Source organism: Ranitomeya variabilis, chromosome 8 (assembly GCF_051348905.1).
Source record: "Ranitomeya variabilis isolate aRanVar5 chromosome 8, aRanVar5.hap1, whole genome shotgun sequence".
Taxonomy (NCBI): Eukaryota; Metazoa; Chordata; class Amphibia; order Anura; family Dendrobatidae; genus Ranitomeya; species Ranitomeya variabilis.
Window position 1 is genome coordinate 103,594,265 of NC_135239.1, and position 16,726 is coordinate 103,610,990.

Genomic DNA, 16,726 nt, shown 5'->3' on the forward strand with positions numbered 1-16,726 from the left:
ATGATATTTTGGTTTTTTCTGATAATTGGGATTCGCATGTGGAGCAGGTCAGGTTGGTCTTTAAAATTTTGCGTGAAAATTCTTTGTTTGTCAAGGGCTCAAAGTGTCTCTTTGGTGTACAGAAGGTTCCCTTTTTGGGGTTCATTTTTTCCCCTTCTGCTGTGGAGATGGACCCAGTCAAGGTCCGAGCTATTCTTGATTGGACTCAGCCCTCGTCAGTTAAGAGTCTTCAGAAGTTCTTGGGCTTCGCTAACTTCTACCGTCGTTTTATCGCTAATTTTTCTAGCATTGTGAAACCTTTGACGGATATGACCAAGAAGGGCTCCGATGTAGCTAACTGGGCTCCTGCTGCCGTGGAGGCTTTCCAGGAGTTGAAACGCCGGTTTACTTCGGCGCCTGTTTTGTGCCAGCCTGACGTCTCACTTCCCTTTCAGGTTGAGGTGGATGCTTCGGAGATTGGGGCAGGGGCCGTTTTGTCGCAGAGAGGCCCTGGTTGCTCTGTTATGAAACCTTGTGCCTTTTTCTCTAGGAAGTTTTCGCCTGCCGAGCGAAATTATGATGTGGGCAATCGGGAGTTGTTGGCCATGAAATGGGCATTTGAGGAGTGGCGTCATTGGCTCGAGGGTGCTAAGCATCGTGTGGTGGTCTTGACTGATCACAAAAATCTGATGTATCTCGAGTCTGCTAAACGCCTTAATCCGAGACAGGCCCGCTGGTCATTGTTTTTCTCCCGCTTTGATTTTGTTGTCTCGTATTTACCAGGTTCAAAGAATGTGAAGGCCGATGCTCTTTCTAGGAGCTTTGTGCCTGATGCTCCTGGAGTCGCTGATCCTGTTGGTATTCTTAAAGATGGAGTTATCTTGTCAGCTATTTCTCCGGATCTGCGACGTGTGTTGCAGAGATTTCAGGCTGATAGGCCTGAGTCTTGTCCACCTGACAGACTGTTTGTCCCGGATAAGTGGACCAGCAGAGTCATTTCCGAGGTTCATTCCTCGGTGTTGGCAGGTCACCCGGGAATTTTTGGCACCAGAGATCTGGTGGCCAGGTCCTTTTGGTGGCCTTCCTTGTCAAGGGATGTGCGGTCATTTGTGCAGTCCTGTGGGACTTGTGCTCGAGCTAAGCCTTGCTGTTCTCGTGCCAGCGGTTTGCTCTTGCCCTTGCCTGTCCCGAAGAGACCTTGGACACATATCTCCATGGATTTCATTTCTGATCTTCCGCTATCTCAGGGCATGTCCGTTATCTGGGTGATATGTGATCGCTTCTCCAAGATGGTCCATTTGGTTCCTTTGCCTAAGCTGCCTTCCTCTTCCGATCTGGTTCCTGTGTTTTTCCAGAACGTGGTTCGTTTGCACGGCATCCCGGAGAATATTGTGTCAGACAGAGGATCCCAGTTCGTTTCCAGGTTCTGGCGATCCTTTTGTAGTAGGATGGGCATTGATTTGTCGTTTTCGTCTGCTTTCCATCCTCAGACTAATGGACAGACGGAGCGAACCAATCAGACTTTGGAGGCTTATTTGAGGTGTTTTGTCTCTGCTGATCAGGACGATTGGGTGACATTCTTGCCGTTGGCTGAGTTTGCCCTTAATAATCGGGCTAGTTCCGCCACCTTGGTTTCGCCTTTTTTCTGCAACTCTGGTTTCCATCCTCGCTTTTCTTCGGGTCATGTGGAGCCTTCTGACTGTCCTGGGGTGGATTCTGTGGTGGATAGGTTGCAGCAGATCTGGAATCATGTGGTGGACAACTTGAAGTTGTCACAGGAGAAGGCTCAGCGCTTTGCCAACCGCCGCCGCGGTGTGGGTCCCCGACTACGCGTTGGGGATTTGGTGTGGCTTTCTTCCCGCTTTGTTCCTATGAAGGTCTCCTCTCCCAAATTTAAACCTCGTTTTATTGGGCCTTACAAGATATTGGAAATCCTTAATCCTGTATCTTTTCGTCTGGATCTTCCTGTGTCGTTTGCTATTCACAATGTATTTCATAGGTCCTTGTTGCGGCGGTACATTGTGCCTGTAGTTCCTTCTGCTGAGCCTCCTGCTCCGGTGTTGGTTGAGGGCGAGTTGGAGTACGTGGTGGAGAAGATCTTGGATTCTCGCCTCTCCAGGCGGAGGCTTCAGTACCTGGTCAAGTGGAAGGGCTATGGTCAGGAGGATAATTCCTGGGTGGTCGCCTCTGATGTTCATGCGGCCGATTTAGTTCGTGCCTTTCATGCCGCTCATCCTGATCGCCCTGGTGGTCGTGGTGAGGGTTCGGTGACCCCTCACTAAGGGGGGGGTACTGTTGTGAATTTGCTTTTTGCTCCCTCTAGTGGTTACTAGTTTTTTGACTCTGGTTTTTCTGTCATTCCTTTTATCCGCACCTGGGTCGTTAGTTAGGGGTGTTGCTATATAAGCTCCCTGGACCTTCAGTTCTATGCCTGGCAACGTAGTTATCAGAGCTAGTCTGCTGTGCTCTCGTCTACTGATCCTGGTTCCAGTTATATCAGCTAAGTCTGCCTTTTGCTTTTTGCTATTTGTTTTGGTTTTGTATTTTTGTCCAGCTTGTTGCAAATCTATATCCTGACCTTTGCTGGAAGCTCTAGGGGACTGGTGTTCTCCCCCCGGACCGTTAGACGGTTCGGGGGTTCTTGAATTTCCAGTGTGGATTTTGATAGGGTTTTTGTTGACCATATAAGTTACCTTTCTTTATTCTGCTATCAGTAAGCGGGCCTCTCTGTGCTAAACCTGGTTCATTTCTGTGTTTGTCATTTCCTCTTACCTCACCGTCATTATTTGTGGGGGGCTTCTATCCAGCTTTGGGGTCCCCTTCTCTGGAGGCAAGAAAGGTCTTTGTTTTCCTCTACTAGGGGTAGCTAGATTCTCCGGCTGGCGCGTGTCATCTAGAATCAACGTAGGAATGATCCCCGGCTACTTCTAGTGTTGGCGTTAGGAGTAGATATATGGTCAACCCAGTTACCACTGCCCTATGAGCTGGATTTTTGTATTCTGCAGACTTCCACGTTCCTCTGAGACCCTCGCCATTGGGGTCATAACAGCATCCCATCTTAATTCCAGTCAATTTTGCATTGAAAAGTAAAATAGCGCTCCTTCCCTTCCGAGCTCTGCTATGCGCCCAAACAGTGGTTTACCCCCACATATTGGGTATCGTCGTACTCAGGACAAATTGCACAACAACTTTTGTGGTCTAATTTCTTCTCTCACCCTTGGGGAAATAAAAAAATGGGGGCGAAAAGATCATTTTTGTGAAAAAATATGACTTTTTATTTTTACGGCTCTGCATTATAAACTTCTGTGAAGCACTTGTTGGGTCAAAGTGCTCACCACACATCTAGATAAGTTCCTTAGGGGGTCTACTTTCCAAAATGGTGTCACTTGTGGGGGGTTTCAATGTTTAGGCACATCAGGGGCTCTCCAAATGCAACATGGCGTCCCATCTCAATTCCAGTCAATTTTGCATTGAAAAGTCAAATGGCGCTCCTTCCCTTCCGAGCTCTGCCCTGCGCCCAAACAATGGTTTACACCCACATATGGGGTATCAGCGTACTCAGGACAAATTGCAAAACAATTTTTGAGGTCCAATTTCTTCTCTTACCCTTGGGAAAATAAAAAATTGGGGGCGAAAAATCATTTTTGTGAAAAAATATGATTTTTTATTTTTACCGCTCTGCATTATAAACTTCTGTGAAGCACTTGTTGGGTCAAAGTGCTCACCACACATCTAGATAAGTTCCTTAGGGGGTCTACTTTCCAAAATGGTGTCACTTGTGGGGGGTTTCAATGTTTAGGCACATCAGGGGCTCTCCAAATGCAACATGGCGTCCCATCTCAATTCCAGTCAATTTTGCATTGAAAAGTCAAATGGCGCTCCTTTCCTTCTGAGCTCTGCCATGCGCCCAAACAGTGGATTACCCCCACATATGGGGTATCAGCGTACTCAGGACAAATTGTACAACAAATTTTGGGGTCTATTTTCTCCTGTTACCCTTGGTAAAATAAAACAAATTGGATCTGAAATAAATTTTGTGTGAAAAAAAGTTAAATGTTCATTTTTATTTAAACATTCCAAAAATTCCTGTGAAACACCTGAAGGGTTAATAAGCTTCTTGAAAGTGGTTTTGAGTACCTTGAGGGGTGCAGTTTTTAGAATGGTGTCACACTTGGGTATTTTCTATCATATAGACCCCTCAAAATGACTTCAAATGAGATGTGGTCCCTAAAAAAAAATGGTGTTGTAAAAATGAGAAATTGCTGGTCAACTTTTAACCCTTATAACTCCGTCACAAAAAAAAATTTTGGTTCCAAAATTGTGCTGATGTAAAGTAGACATGTGGGAAATGTTACTTATTAAGTATTTTGCGTGACATATGTCTGTGATTTAAGGGCATAAAAATTAAAAGTTGGAAAATTGCGAAATTTTCAAAATTTTCGCCAAATATTCATTTTTTTTCACAAATAAACGCAAGTTATATCGAAGAAATTTTACCACTATCATGAAGTACAATATGTCACGAGAAAACAATGTCAGAATCGCCAAGATCCGTTGAAGCGTTCCAGAGTTATAACCTCATAAATGGACAGTGGTCAGAATTGTAAAAATTGGCCCGGTCATTAACGTGCAAACCACCCTTGGGGGTGAAGGGGTTAAACTCTTCCATCACTAAGGATGCACTCTTAACAACGTTACGTTTGCACTTTCTTTGTAATTTGGACAGCACATATCTGTCATTCCTTTTCGTTATTGGATCAAAATTTGATAAAATATTTGATCCCTCACCTGTTCCATCACTCCCCCCTTTTTACCCTGTACAGGGCACAATTGGTCAGGGATCTGACCTTGTTTTCAGAGACAAAGAGAAGGCCGGCACCACATGTGAAAAATCATTGATGACATTATTCAGACTAGTAATCAGTTGGGAACTAGTATCCAGCTCCACACTACACTGAGTAATAATGGCATAACTAGCTCCTGCCATTTTCTTCACAGCTTTGATCTCAGCCCCAGACTGAATCAGCTGGGCTTCCATATCAACACAATGATTTTTCATTTTCAGCAGTTGTGATTCAAGACTGGCAATCTGCTTTTCTCCATCCACATTATGCTGATTGGTCTCTGCCAGTTGTGTCTGTAAGGCACACACTCTCTGCACATTAGTCACACAACACTGGCAGTGGAAATTTGGGGAATCTGCATTATACAGGGATTCCTCATACACACAGATTAGTTTGGCTAACATTTGTAGTCGTTTACTTGATTTATTCAAAACTGACCATCTCTATGCACATGCTGTCATGCCCACATGCTTGTTCCAATAGGGCAGACCACAGCAATTCTGCAGATTTGGGTATAGTGAAGGTTACTGGGTGAAATTTACTGTGCTTTGCTAATCTTTTAAGGGTTGATAAGTCCATACTCACTCTTCCTGAAGCCATCTTGGTTGTCCTCCTTGTCCATTCTCTGCTGCTTGAAAAATGTCCTTTTACCTTAAGAACGACTATGACTCTTTGGAAGATTGGACTGGAAAAGATCACCCCAAACTCTCAAAGATTACTAAACAAAGGAAAAAGAAAAATGTTAAAAATCAGAAGACTTGGTTCTCTGTTATTGATTTTGCTCCGTGTATAGCTTGTATTGAAAATCTGCGTCACCCGTCTGAACTATCAGCGCTCTGAACGCACAGAATTACACAACAGTTCACCCTGTATCAATGTAATCTATCCACATTCCTCCGGCCTGATCAGCTCACAGATGATGACCAGAAACTCACACAGCTAAACATGAAAAACAAAATCTAAACAGTGGGCCTGTAGCTCGCCATTGTAAAAGGATCCAAATCCTCCCCAAATAATACTGAAACTTATGGTTACCAAAAGAGGAACTCTCCTTACACCTCTATTGGGGTCGGATATTACCTATTAACGCCGAACTTGACTATTAATAATTAATATCCACTTAATATGCCTCAACGTTATCTTTTCCTTATACTATATACTAACTGAGACAAAACAGTGTAACGGTAAAGGATATTTATTACACTCACACAAGTCTGCAGTCTATAACATACATATATATTTATTCCCAAGCTGGCGACTATAAATATATACAAACATACGGATATCACAACTCTGATACAGTAATATCACTACAGTATTCAGTGATATCCCAACAGTACAACACAGTAATAACCCACAATAACCAGTAATATCACAACAATATCACCACAATATAAAAACCCACAATTAACTGCCCGAATACCCGAATCACACATACGATATTAGCCCTCCCAATCTATAGCTTACTAACCCTAAGGCCTAAGAGGTTACAGGGCCTAGTAAGAAAAGGGGATACAGCTATACTCAACCACCATGTGGATCCATGATCATTCCAGCATGCAGGCACAGCAAAAGAGGGAGAGCTCATGTGTGTTGTGCCTTTTATGTCCAGCTAGAAGAGGTGTGTCCAGCTCCAGGTGTGTCCAGGTGTGTGGGGATGAGGTCACAAGTCTATTGTCCACTGGCCTAAGTCCTAAATGAAACCTGATATACCAGCTTGAGGAGGGGGCTACTGAGCACATGTGTTGGAATTATATATCACTAAACACATCTCTACGTAAAGATATACATTTTGGAACACTTCCCTTCTACAGTGGTAGAGAGAGATGTGGGGGGAATGTAGGGTGGTATAAAACTGTGGAGAGCTTTGTGTGTAAGAGTGTTAAGTTTATATTGAATTTTGGAGCAGATACGCAACAAGTGCAAATACTGGCATATAGTAGATGCATCAGTGTAGCTGGTAGAGATAAACATGTTCCTGGCTGTTGAATTCATGATAGATTGGAGTGGGGAGATTTTAATAAAAAAAACTGTTCTTGTGTCAATGTAGTAAGCTTGGTTCTGTCCCTATATATATCTATATCTATCTATCTATCTATCTATCTATCTATCTATCTATCTATCTATCTATCTATCTACAGTACAGACCAAGAGTTTGGACACATCTCATTTAAAGATTTTTCTGTATTTTCATGACTATGAAAATTGTACATTCACACTGAAGGCATCAAATCTATGAATTAACACATGTGGAATTATATACTTAACAAAAAAGTGTGAAACAGCTGAAATTATGTCTTATATCCTAGGTTCTTCAAAGTAGCGACCTTTTGCTTTGATGACTGCTTTGCAGACTCTTGGTATTCTCTTGATGAGCTTCAAGAGGTAGTCACCCCGGAAATGGTCTTCCAACAATCTTGAAGGAGTTCCCAGAGATGCTTAGCACTTGTTGGCCCTTTTGCCTTCACTCTGCAGTCCAGTTCACCCCAAACCATCTCGATTGGGTTCAGATCTGGTGACTGTGGAGGCCAGGTCATATGGCGTAGCACCCCATCACTCTCCTTCTTGGTCAAATAACCCTTACACAGCCTGGGGGTGTGTTTGGGGTCATTGTCCTGTTGAAAAATAAATGATGGTGCAACTAAACGCAAACCGGATGGAATAGTATGCCGCTGCAAGATGCTGTGGTAGCCATGCTGTTCCAGTATGCCTTCAATTTTAAATAAATACCCAACAGTGTCACCAGCAAAGCACCCCCACAGCATCACACCTTCTCCTCCATGCTTCACGGTGGGAACCAGGCATGTAGAGTTCATCCGTTCACCTTTTCTGCGTCACACAAAAATGCGGTGGTTGGAATCACAGATCTCAAATTTGGACTCATCAGACCAAAGCACAGATTTCCACTGGTCTAATGTCCATTCCTTGTGTTCTTTAGCCCAAACAAGTCTCTTCTGTTGTTGCCTGTCCTTAGCAGTGGTTTCCTAGCAGCTATTTTACTATGAAGGCCTGCTGCACAAAGTTTCCTCTTAACAGTTGTTGTAGAGATGTGTCTGCTGCTAGTATTCTGTGCAGCTTTGACCTGGTCTCTAATCTAAGCTGCTATTAACCGGCGATTTCTGAGGCTGGTGACTCGGATAAACTTATCCTCAGAAGCAGAGGTGACTCTTGGTCTTCCTTTCCTGGGGCGGTCCTCATGTGAGCCAGTTTCTTTGTAGTGCTTGATGGTTTTTGCCACTGCAATTGAAGACACTTTCAAAGTTTTCCAATTTTTCGGACTGACTGACCTTCATTTCTTAAAGTAATGATGGCCTCCCGTTTTTCTTTATTTAGCTGCATTTCTTGCCATAATACAAATTCTAACAGTCTATTCAGTAGGCCTATCAGCTGTGTATCCACCAGACTTCTGCGCAACACAACTGATGGTCCCAACATAGTTAGGCTTGTTTTACACTTATTTGGTGTAACAACCCTACTGGCATCACTGCATGGCCTCCCATCCCCCACCTGCATTATACTCAAACTCACTTACTTCTCTGGGCCTTGTTGTGACTTCTCTCTGCTGCCAGCTCCATGCTGTGTGCCTCATGTTTGCTGCTTGCTCTGTGCATGCTCTGTCTGTGTGCATAGGGGGGTGGCGCCATCAACTTCTGTGTCTTATTGAGACTATGTGCATCTTGCTAAGGTGTCCCCGGCCAATAACCATGAGGCTTACTGTATTTAAGACTTCCCCACCCATTGGTGGGGGCCTGTGCAACTTACTCCCTCAGTCAGTTCTTAGCTGCTGAGGTGCCAGGCTTTGTCTCTGTTGTCCTTGTGTAGCCACCCAGTGGGGCTTTGTACCCTGGCCTATGTCCGCCACTCAGGGGGGTGTTGTACCCTGGTCCGTGTCCTGTGTTTGCCATCCAGTGGGGCCTCGTACCTTGGCCTATATCCACCACCCAGAGGGGCGTCGTACCCTGGCTTGTGTCCATGTCTCTGTGCCTTGACCTGTTCCTGACTCTGTCTTAGGCTACGTTCACATTTGCGGTGTGTGCCGCAGAGTCGCCGCCGCAACGCACAGCGCAAATGTGAACACATGCACAACGCTGCTTTTTGCGCCGCATGCGTCCTTTTTTCCATTGATTTTGGACGCAGCAAAAATGCAACTTGCTGCGTCCTCTGCGCCCCGACGCGGGCGCCGCAGGGACGCATGCGGCGCAAAAAGCAAGTGCACCGCATGTCCATGCGCCCCCATGTTAAATATAGGGGCGCATGACGCATGCGGCGCCGCTGCGGCGCCCGACGCTGCGGCGCCCGCCGCGAATGTGAACGTAGCCTTAGTCTACTCCTGTTTCTGTGTTCGTTTATGTCCTTGTCATGCTTTGTTCCTTGCTCTGCACTCTGTGGCTTTTCTCTGCTTTCAGCTCTGCTCTCTGCGACCTTGCTTTGTTCTTTGCTCTGCACTCTGTGGCTTTGCTCTGCTTTCAGCTCTGCACTCTGTGTCTTGCTTAGCTCTGTTTTCGGCTCTGCTCTCTGAATTAACACATGTGGAATTATACACTTAACAAAAAAGTGTGAAACAACTGAAATTATGTCTTATATTCTAGGTTCTTCAAAGTAGCCACCTTTTGCTTTGATGACTGCTTTGCACACTCTTGGCATTCTCTTGATGAACATTCACCAGGAATGGTTTTCACTTCACAGGTGAGCCCTGTCAGGTTTAATAAGTGGGATTTCTTGCCTTATAAATGGGGTTGGGACCATCAGTTGTGTTGTGCAGAAGTCTGGTGGATACACAACTGATAGTCCTACTCAATAGATTGTTAGAATTTGTATTATGGCAAGAAAAAAGCAGCTAAGTAAAGAAAAACGAGTGGCCATCATTACTTTTAGAAATGAAGGTCAGTCAGTCCAAAAAATTGGGAAAACTTTGAAAGTGTCCCCAAATGCAGTGGCAAAAACCATCAAGCGCTACAAAGAAACTGGCTCACATGAGGACCGCCCCAGGAAAGGAAGACCAAGAGTCACCTCTGCTTCTGAGGACAAGTATATTCGAGTCACCAGCCTCAGAAATTGCAGGTTAACAGCAGCTCAGATTAGAGACCAGGTCAATGCCACACAGAGTTCTAGAAGCAGACACATCTCTTCAACAACTGTTAAGAGGAGACTTTGTGCAACAGGCCTTCACGGTAAAATAGCTGCTAGGAAACCACTGCTAAGGACAGGCAAGAAGTAGAAGAGACTTGTTTGGGCTAAAGAACACAAGGAATGGACATTAAACCAGTGGAAATCTGTGCTTTGGTCTGATGAGTCCAAACTTGAGATCTTTGGTTCCAACCACCGTGTCTTTGTGCGACGCAGAAAAGGTGAACGGATGGACTCTACATGCCTGGATCCCACCGTGAAGCATGGAGGAGGAGGTGTGATGGTGTGGGGGTGCTTTGCTGGTGACACTGTTGGGGATTTATTCAAAATTGAAGGCATACTGAACCAGCATGGCTGCCACAGCATCTTGCAGCAGCATGCTATTCCATCCGGTTAGCGTTTATTTGGACCATCATTTATTTTTCAACAGGACAATGACCCCAAATACACCTCCAGGCTGTGTAAGGGCTATTTGACCAAGAAGGAGAGCGATGGGGTGCTACACCAGACCTGAACCCAATCAAGATGGTTTGGGGAGAGCTGGACCGCAGAGTGAAGGCAAAATGGCCAACAAGTGCAAAGCATCTCTGGGAACGCCTTCAAGATTGTTGGAAGACCATTCCGGGTGACTACCTCTTGAAGCTCATCAAGAAAATGCCAAGAGTGTGCAAAGCAGTCATCAAAGCAAAAGGTGGCAACTTTGAAGAACCTAGAATATAAGACATAATTTCAGTTGTTTCACACTTTTTTGTTAAGTATATAATTCCACATGTGTTAATTCATTGTTTTGATGCCTTCAATGTGAATGCACAATTTTCACAGTCATGAAAATACAGAAAAATCTTTAAATGAGAAGGTGTGTCCAAACTTTTGGTATGTACTGTACATACTACATACATACTACATACATACTACATACAATACATTCATATATTACATACAATACATACATACAGACATACAGTACATTAAACATAGAGTACATACTCACCATTACTTGTCACTTTGATCCCCGAAGCCAGTGTCACCTGTAAAAAAGATTAAAATAACAAACAATCAATATACTCCCTGTCCGCAGAAATCCACGAGTGTCCCATGACGATCTCCCATGGAGAACGGCAGCATTAGCTGATGCGACCGCTCTCCAGGGGCTCCAGGAACACAATGATGGGAGGAAGGTATCCTTCCGCCACTGTATTCCTCCACCGCTGTAAAAAAAATAGTCCCTTGTCTCACTTTTGGCATTGCTGTGTGAGAAATTTTCCCATGCAGCAATTGCCATAAAGTGAGACCAGTGAACTATAGTAACCTCAGTGATGCACTGCAGGAGCCATTGTCTCCTGTCAGTGTGTCACTGAGGGTCCTATAGAGCAGTGACATCACCCGATGTCACTGTTCTATAGGGGAGATCGTCGTGGGACACTCGTTATTAATTGGACTACGGCGGACAGGTAGTATACGGTTTATTATTTTACTTTTTTTGCAGGAGCTGAAGTATGGTAAGTATGGTTAAATGAAGAATATTAAAACACTTTTTTCCTAATGTGTGTGTGTTTTATTAACCCTTTATTACTATTGGATTAATAATGGATAGGCGTCTTATTGACGCCTCTCCGTTATTAACCCGGCTTAATGTCACCTTACAATAGCAAGGTGACATTAACCCCTTATTACCCCATATCCCACCGCTACACGGGAGTGGGAAGAGAGGGGCTAAGTGCTGGAATGTGGGCATCTTACAGATGCACCATTTCCAGGGCGGCTGCGGACTAGTATTTGTAGCCGGGGGATCCAATGTCCATGGCCCCTCTCTAGGCTATGAATATCAGCCCGCAGCTGTCTGCGTAGCCTTTCTGGCTATAAAATATAGGGGGACCCCATATCATTTTTTGGGGGGGTTCCCCCTATTTTAATAGCCAGTAAAGGCTACGCAGGCAGCTGCGGGCTGTATTCATAGCAGGCTACAAATATTGGCCCCCGGCTGTCGGCTTTCCCCCTCTGGCGCAGAAAATTGCGCGGGATCCCATGCCGTTTTTTTTTTAATTAAACGCTCATTAAGGTCTCTTTCATACTTTCATCGGTACGGGTCCGTCACTATGCGTCGGGCCGACGTACCAACTCACCTTGTGAAATTTGTGCACGACGTCGGCAGCGGATGCAGTTTTTCAACGCATCCGCTGCCCATTCTGAAGTCCGGGGAGGAGGGGGCGGAGTTTCAGCCGCTCATGCGCGATAGAAAATTGCAGACGTGACGGACAAAAAAACATTCACATGAACTTTTTTTCGTGCCGACGGTCCGCCAAAACACGACGGATCCGTTGCACGACGTACGCTACGTGTGGCCATCCCTCGCGATCCATCGCTAATACAAGTCTATGGGTAAAAAACGCATCCTGCAAGCACATTTGAGGGATCCGTTTTTTTTCCGCCGGATCCTTTTTTTTCTCATAGAGTTGTATTAGCGCCGGATTGCGCCTGATGGCCACACGTTTCATCCGTTTTTTGCAGGATCCGTCAAAAAAGCGGTTTTCGCCGGACGGAAAACACATACAGAGGAACGGTTTTTCTGTCCAGCGAAAAAAGGCACAGCAACGGATCCAGCAAAAAACGGATGAAACTGAGATGTGAAATGATGAATCTGGCCTCCAAATCCGTTTTTTCATGCATGTTTTCATTCAAATCATGCACATTTTCCGTTTATTTATTTATTTCCAAAAACTGCATCAAAACCTGCATCGAAACCTGCATCAAAACTGCACCAAAAACTGCATCAAAACTGCACACGTCGTGTCCGTCGTGCAACGGATCCATTGTGTTTTGGCATACTGTAGGCACGAAAAAACGTTCAAGTAAACGTTTTTTTGTCCGTTGCGTCCACCATTTTCTACCGCGCATGCGCGGCCGAAACTCCGCCCCCTCCTCCCTGGATAGCGACGGACCCGTACCGACGCAAATATGAAAGACACCTTAATGAGCGTTTAATTAAAAAAAAAAAGGAAAAAAAAAGGCGTGGGCTCCCGTGCAATTTTCTGTGCCAGAGGGGGAAAGCCACGGCCGGGGGCCAGTATTTGTAGCCTGCTATGAATATCAGCCCGCAGCTGTCTGCGTAGCCTTTACTGGCTATTGAAATAGGGGGACCCCCCCAAAAAATGATGTGGGGTCCCCCTATATTTTATAGCCAGAAAGGCTACGCAGACAGCTGGGGGCTGATATTCATAGCCTAGAGAGGAGCCATGGATATTGGCCCCCCGGTTACAAATACCAGTCCGCAGCCGCCCCGGTAATGGCGCATCTGTAAGATGCGCCAATTCCGGCACTTAGCCCCTCTCTTCCCACTCCAGTGTAGCGGTGGGATATGGGGTAATAAGGGGTTAATGTCACCTTGCTATTGTAAGGTGACATTAAGCCGGGTTAATAACGGAGAGGCGTCAATAAGACGTATATCCATTATTAATTTAATAGTAATAAAGGGTTAAAGGGCCACTGTCACCCCCTCCAGCCGTTATAAACTAAAAGAGCCACCTTGTGCCGCAGTAATGCTGCATTCTAACAAGATGGCTCTTTTAGTTTTAGGTTCAAGTATACCCCAAAAAAAGCGATTTGATACTTAGCCATAATTGGTGTCTCTAGCCACGTAGGCTGGTCCTCCCTCCCCAGCTCGAAACGCTCCTCTGCCGTCACTCACATCTTCTTGGTCTTTCTGCGCCGCCCCCTCAGCGCTGTTTACGTTTTCAAACTGGCGCCTGCGCTGTGTAGTACTGTTCTGCGCAGGCGCAGTAAGCTCTGGCCGTCTGCCGTCCAAGCCAGTCTTTCACACTGCGCCTGCGTGGGCAGTGTGGCCCCCACCTTTGGAATCCCAGCCCCGCACTGTGTTATGCATTATGCACAGTGCGGGGCTGGGACGGCAGACGGCCAGAGCTTACTGCGCCTGCGCAGAACAGTACTACACAGCGCAGGCGCCGGTTTGAAAACGTAAACAGCGCTGAGGGGGCGGCGCAGAAAGACCAAGAAGATGTGAGTGACGGCAGAGGAGCTGGCCAAGCTGGGGAGGGAGGACCAGCCTGCGTGGCTAGAGACACCAATTATGGCTAAGTATCAAATCACTTTTTTTGGGGGTATACTTGAACCTAAAACTAAAAGAGCCACCTTGTTAGAATGCAGCATTACTGTTGCACAAGGTGGCTCTTTTAGTTTATAACGGCTGGAGGGGGTGACAGTGGCCCTTTAATAAAACACACACATTAGAAAAAAAGTATTTTAATATTCTTCATTTAACCATACTTACCATACTTCAGCTCCTGCAAAAAACATAAAATAATAAACTGTATACTACCTGTCCGCCGTAGTTCAATTAATAACGAGTGTCCCACGACGATCTCCCCTATAGAACTGCGACATCAGGTGATGCCACTGCTCTATAGGACCCTCAGTGGCACACTGACAGGAGACAATGGCTCCTGCAGTGCATCACTGAGGTTACTATAGTTCAAAGTCTCACTTTATGGCAATTGCTGCGTGGGAAAATTTCTCACACAGCAATGCCAAAAGTGAGACTAGGAACTATTTTTTTTACAGCGGTGGAGGAATACAGTGGCGGAAGGATACCTTCCTCCCGTCATTGTGTTCCTGGAGCCCCTGGAGAGCGGTCGCATCAGCTAATGCTGCCGTTCTCCATGGGAGATCGTCATGGGACACTCGTGGATTTCTGCGGACAGGGAGTATATTGATTGTTTGTTATTTTAATCTTTTTTACAGGTGACACTGGCTTCGGGGATCAAAGTGACAAGTAATGGTGAGTATGTACTCTATGTTTAATGTACTGTATGTCTGTATGTATGTATTGTATGTAATATATGAATGTATTGTATGTAGTATGTATGTAGTATGTACAGTACATACCAAAAGTTTGGACACACCTTCTCATTTAAAGATTTTTCTGTATTTTCATGACTGTGAAAATTGTACATTCACATTGAAGGCATCAAAACAATGAATTAACACATGTGGAATTATATACAGATGACACTGGCTTCGGGGATCAAAATGACAAGTAGAGGTGAGTATGTACTCTATGTTTAATGTACTGTTTGTCTATATGTATGTATTGTATGTAGTATGTATGTAGTATGCATGTAGTATGGATGTAGTATGTATTAGTATGTATGTAGTATGTATGTAGTATGTATGTAGTATGTTGTATGTATGTAGTATGTAAGTAGTATGTTTGTAGTATGTATGTAGTATGTTAGTATGTATGTAGTATGTATGTAGTATGTTGTATGTAGTATGTTGCATGTATGTAGTATGTATGTAAGTAGTATGTAAGTAGTATGTATGTAGTATGTATGTAGTATGTTAGTATGTATGTAGTATGTTGTATGTATGTAGTATGTATGTACATAGTATGTACACTCACTGGCCACTTTATTAGGTACACCTGTCCAACTTCTTGTTAACACTTAATTTCTAATCAGCCAATCACATGGCGGCAACTCAGTGCATTTAGGCATGTAGACATGGTCAAGACAATCTCCTGCAGTTCAAACCGAGCATCAGTATGGGGAAGAAAGGTGATTTGAGTGCCTTTGAACGTGGCATGGTTGTTGGTGCCAGAAGGGCTGGTCTGAGTATTTCAGAAACTGCTGATCTACTGGGATTTTCACGCACAACCATCTCTAGGGTTTACAGAGAATGGTCCGAAAAAGAAAAAAAATCCAGTGAGCAGCAGTTCTGTGGGCGGAAATGCCTTGTTGATGCCAGAGGTCAGAGGAGAATGGGCAGACTGGTTCGAGCTGATAGAAAGGCAACAGTGACTCAAATCGCCACCCGTTACAACCAAGGTAGGCCTAAGAGCATCTCTGAACGCACAGTGCGTCGAACTTTGAGACAGATGGGCTACAGCAGCAGAAGACCACACTGGGTACCACTCCTTTCAGCTAAGAACAGGAAACTGAGGCTACAATTTGTACAAGCTCATCGAAATTGGACAGTAGAAGATTGGAAAAACGTTGCTTGGTCTGATGAGTCTCGATTTCTGCTGCGACATTCGGATGGTAGGGTCAGAATTTGGCGTAAACAACATGAAAGCATGGATCCATCCTGCCTTGTATGGAGCATCTTTGGGATGTGCAGCCGACAAATCTGCGGCAACTGTGTGATGCCATCATGTCAATATGGACCAAAATCTCTGAGGAATGCTTCCAGCACCTTGTTGAATCTATGCCACGAAGAATTGAGGCAGTTCTGAAGGCAAAAGGGGGTCCAACCCGTTACTAGCATGGTGTACCTAATAAAGTGGCCGGTGAGTGTATGTACTGTATGTAGTATGTTGTATGTATGTATGTAGTATGTATGTAATATGTATGTAGTATGTTGTATGTATGTAGTATGTAGTATGTATGTAGTATGTATGCAGTATGTATGTAGTATGTATGTAGTATTTTTTTCACATTCAACACATTAGCCAGATGATGGGACTACTACTGTTCCATCATTGACTAATGTGACAATCACTGTCACTGTAGCAGGTATCATCTGATGGGACTTGTAGTCCCATCGGACGATGCCTACACACACGCAGAGACCCCCAGCAGCCCGCACAGACCCCCGGCAGCCCGCACAGAGCCCCTGCAGGCCCGCACAGAACCCCGGCAGCCCGCACAGACCCCCGGCAGCCCACACAGAGCCTCGGCAGCCCTCACAGAGCCCCGGCAGGCCCGCACAGACCCCTTGCAGCCCGCACAGACCCCCGGCAGCCCGCACAGAGCCCTGGCAGG